The sequence below is a fragment of the Panulirus ornatus genome, chromosome 18 (genome assembly GCF_036320965.1).
Source record: "Panulirus ornatus isolate Po-2019 chromosome 18, ASM3632096v1, whole genome shotgun sequence".
NCBI lineage: Eukaryota > Metazoa > Arthropoda > Malacostraca > Decapoda > Palinuridae > Panulirus > Panulirus ornatus.
The window spans coordinates 52,520,417-52,525,416 of record NC_092241.1 but is presented as its reverse complement, the minus strand read 5'-3'; positions in this window follow the sequence as shown (position 1 = coordinate 52,525,416).

Sequence of the window (5,000 nt, the reverse complement as noted above, 5' to 3'; positions counted from 1 at the left end):
GACGCTCATCTCTTGATGTTTGCCCAACAGTGGAATCTCTTTTTACCAAAACTACACATTACTGCAGAGTCTGCCTTTGCGAACTGTATAGGTTCACCAGAACTCACTCTGAGCAGTTTATGGATGTGTCAAACTCTCTGATGAGTTAGAACTGTTCTTGTTCAGTCGATACGTCGCTTGAAACTCTTTAAGCAGTTTATATCAATTGAAGAACAAAATCCTCGCGCGCTCCATGAGTAGATCAAAGCCACCGCTGAGCAGTTTATGGACCAATAAAAACTGTGCTTACGTGGTTTATTTGTATATATAAACTGTCTTCGTGTAGCTGACGATCATTTTTTTTTAAGGGGAAGTTTTTTTTAAATCAGTTGAAAGTGTCACCACGAACTTTATAGACCCATTACAATTCTTTGCCCAATTTATGGCTTGGTCAGTGTTGCCCGGGAGGAATTTATGGATTTATATTTGGCTGAGGATGAGGTGAACGTAGGTGAACGGATTATTCCCCCTGAACGTGAAATTTTTATTGCTTGATTATGGATCACTTACAGATTTGGGCCCTCGTTCGCTCGTTCTTGAAGGGCTGAGGGACCGCTGGCCAGCTGGCCATTAACCTTTGGATTCGGACCGACATTGAGCAGACGCTCCGACAGCAGCAAAGTCGTATACTGTGTCAGTGAATGGCGGAATGGCATTGTTCAGTGTTACAACCACTTAACTCTGCCTATTTTTTTTTTTTTTTTCTCCATGCCTTTCCGCTCACCAGTAACTTATTATCTCCAAATTTTATCATCCCAGCAGCCAGCAGTTTCTATCCTGCCAAGGAAATGGATGAATTATGGGGCAGCTTCCTCAGTGTGTCTGTAGACGGAAGATACACGGAGCCACCTTTTCGTTGAACAAATCTGAAAACTAACTTTTACTCTTTGTAAATCTACCAAAACTGCCTGAGACAGTTATGGATCCGTATGAACTGTCTTTTCGTAGTTTTTTTTTTTTTTTTGGGGGGGGGGGATTCATCTAATCTGTCTCTTTTACAGTTTCCACATCAACAGAACCTTTTTGCAAATTCATGGAAGTGTCCAACTCGTCTCTTTTCTGTATTATGGATCTTCTAAATATGACCGTGCTTAGTCTGAAGATGTTTTAAAGTGTTCCTGCGCAGATTATGGATGCTAGAATTGTCCTTGCGCAGTTTATAGATGCTCAACTGTCCCCCAGCACAGTTTCCGGGTGTCTAACCCATCCCTGCACAGTTTGTGGATCACCTCTTGAGAGAGGAATTTAGTATGCCAATCACCGTAGCAGCTCCCTCCCTGTACGAGCCGAGTGTAAGATGGAACGGGACGTATATAAGCCCATGTCAAGGTGACTCTTGAGCAATATATGATAAACACACAGATATTCTTATATTGATAAATATTTCGTGGCTGAAGTTCTTAGCCAGGGGGGGTTTGTGAGAAGACCCTCCAGGTTACAGGAAACAGTATTAAGAATTGAGGAGGAGAAATAGGGGAATAGATCGTGGAGTTCAGCCCAGATGCTCTGCTGTCAAACACAAGGGTCAAAACGTAGAGCCGATACGTTTATTAGTGTTGGATCTGTCTGGTGTGCGGACCCCTGCCATCGTCTCTGCTCTTACTGGTCTAGGAGGCTCTTGGATCCCATCTGCTCTTTTTTTTTTAACGCCTTGTGTGACCTGTTGTTTCACTGGATATGATATATTCTTCCCACCTTCACCTCCTTACCGCCTCCTCAGACTCTTGAGATTTAAGGTTGTTACCTGGTTGGTTATTAGGGGGTTTAAGGGTTGTCGACCGCTAGGGTCATTAAGGACCGTCAACGTCAAGTTGTTGACTGCAGCCGAAAACTCTTTGGCAGCTTCTTCTGGTGTTGAATATGATTCTCATATATATATATATATATATATATATATATATATATATATATATATATATATATATATATATATATATATATATATATATATGAAAAGATCTCTGTTGAGTGCGTGATCAAGTATATTCCTTTATATCCACGGGGAAATGAAACACGATAAGTTCCCAAGTGCACATTTATATAATAATCACATCATCAGACAGAGTATGTCAGTTGATATATAACGAGTAGACGTAGCTAGGACGCCATTTGATATATATATATATATATATATATATATATATATATATATATATATATATATATATATATATATATATATATATATATATATATTGTCCTTGAACTTCACCTTGGCTTGTTTGGGCTTGAAGCCAATTAATTGCCAGGGTTCATTCTCAGACCATCCATAGATGTTCAGGAAAATCATAAAAGCACAAACACTCTCGCTTTCATCATGCGAGCAGCCCTCACTAGATACATACTAAGCTACTGAACACTAAAATCCACTGGAGTTCAAGGGGATGACTTTTATAAAACGTAACGAGATCATTATCTACGCTTGCATCCACACACAAAAAAAAAGAATAAAAAAAATAGTATTTTGGTTTAAGCCGAGAGTTCATGGATTAAAGACGAAATAGCCTTCGAAAATAAAAAAAGAAAAAACTAACGATTATTTGAGCTGAAAAAGAAAAATAAATCTTTTCGTTCGCTTGATGTGACTGGTATGACAGACTGAGCCGTTCTACTGAGGGTGGTTAGCACAGTGTTTGTGGTGTTCTCACGAAGGTACTGACCCCACTGGGCCAGACGCGCTTCCCTGCTTGTCCACATCCTGTTTGTCGTCGCAGCCTACATCTTACGCCCCTGTGTCTCACAGAGCGTTCCTCCGCCTCCAGCCCTCAGAAGGCGTCTTTTGTCCAGTTCTCACAAGCCGTCCCTCGTCCACCTCCCACAAGGCGTCCTTCGTCCGGTTCTCACTAGACGTCCCTCGTCCAGGTACCACAAGGCATTCCTCGTCCAGCTCCCACTAGGCGTCGTCCCTCGTCCAGCTCCCACAAGGCGTCCTCCCTCGTCCACTTCCCACAAGGCGTCGCACCTCGTCCAGCTCCCACTAGGCGTCGTCCCTCGTCCAGCTCCACCACAAGGCGTCGTCCCTCGTCCACTTCCCACATGGCGTCCGTCCCTCGTCCACTTCCCACAAGGCGTCGCCCCTCGTCCAGCTCCCACTAGGCGTCGTCCCTCGTCCAGCTCCACCATAAGGCGTCGTCCCTCGTCCACTTCCCACATGGCGTCCATCCCTCGTCCACTTCCCACAAGGCGTCCGTCCCTCGTCCAGTCCAGGCTGGTGGTCGTCCCTCCAGCACACACACACAGAGGGACCAGTCGTTGCGTCAACTGTAGACCAGTTTTTACTGGTTGCCCACGAGGACCCGAGGCAGACGCTCTACCAGTGGTACTTTCATAGCACATCTATCGTGAGGGATATATCTTAAGGTTCCCTTGCTGTCGTACACACGCCTTTACCTCACCGCACACTTGTAAGTGCGCATGCCGGAGGTTCGTCATGGACCTGAAGCGGCAAAAGGTGCATGAAGGTCGCGCTGTAAGTGTGAAAATGACATTTTGATTTATGGTGAGTTACATTCACTGGGGGAGAATGTGTGTGTGTGTGTGTGTGTGTGTGTGTGTGTGTGTGTGTGTGTGTGTGTGTAATAATTACGTAATTCTGTGCACGTAGTTTTTTTTTTTTTTTTTTACACTCCCAGGGCCCACCTCTTTTCCTCCCATTTCTGCCATTAATTTCATAAACTTGCCACTGCTTTCACCTTCTCTTCACTCCGTTCCTTTATTCCAGTCGTCTTTTTTTTTTTCTTTTATATACGTCTAATGTTTCCTCACGTCTCTGGTAGCGACTTCGGCTGAGTTTCTTCTTTTGGCCTCTGCCAGTAGCAAGGTTCTTACCATTATCAGTATTATCCAATGCACGTCGTTACTTGAACTATATCAATATTATCACCCCGTCTTGGCCTTCGGTCCTCTAATGTCAGTGAGTTTAAGGTTGCTGCTGTCTTCCTGCAGCTCAGGAGTGTCGAAGTGATGGCCGGAACCATTTCACTTACATCCTCCATGTCAGTAGGTTGTAGACACCAGCCACCCCCAGGGAAGTACAACACTCCTGACTTAGGAGTGTTGTAGTGATGGCTGGAGAACCATCACACAAACACCCTCCGTGTCAGGATTGCTCGTCTTACTTTCTTTGAAATAGAAGTACCTGGCGTGACTTAACGTCTTGTTCTTACATCATAAGCCATACACTTATCCTCCTCTTTTCACCATTGCTCTTTACGTTGTTCCTATTATTTCTATATCACACACACACACACACACACACACACACACACACACACACACACACACACACACACACACACACACACACACAGATGGACTGGGGAGGAAGTTGTAGAAAGCATTAACAGAATACCAAAGGGTCATGACCCATACAATGCTTATGGTCTTGATGAGAAATTTCACCAGATGTGGTCGAGATGTGTGGCAGGTACACTAGACAGACAGACCTCTTGAAATACCGATCAAGATGTCGCTGGAGAAAGGCAAAGCGTCGAGGGAGCCGAAAAGGGCAAACGTCATACGTGTCTATAAGGAGGGAGTCTGGGAACAGACAGGCACTGAACTACCGACCAGCCTCGCTGACTAAGTAGGGTCTGTAAGGCTCTGGAAAAGAATAAGAAAACAGATGAATGACTTTCTATTGAGACTTAGACATCTAAGTGTAACAAACCTCTTAGATGTCTACAAGAGAGTGAGTTCTGTCTTCGACAACAGGGAAGGCTGGGTAGAGTGTAAGAAGTGAAAGCATTTGACACTGCCCCTCATGGGAAGCTGGATAAGAAGCTAGACCACTAGGAAGGAATGAGTGGTAGATTCCTCCGGTGGAAGACAGAGTATGTTAGTAGAGGGATGCAAAGGACACACGTCACAAGAGTCTTCTCATGAAATGCTTGTGGAGGTCGTCACATGGAGTGCCACAGGGTACTGCTCTGGGACCGTTATTCTTCTTGGTCTGTGTGAAT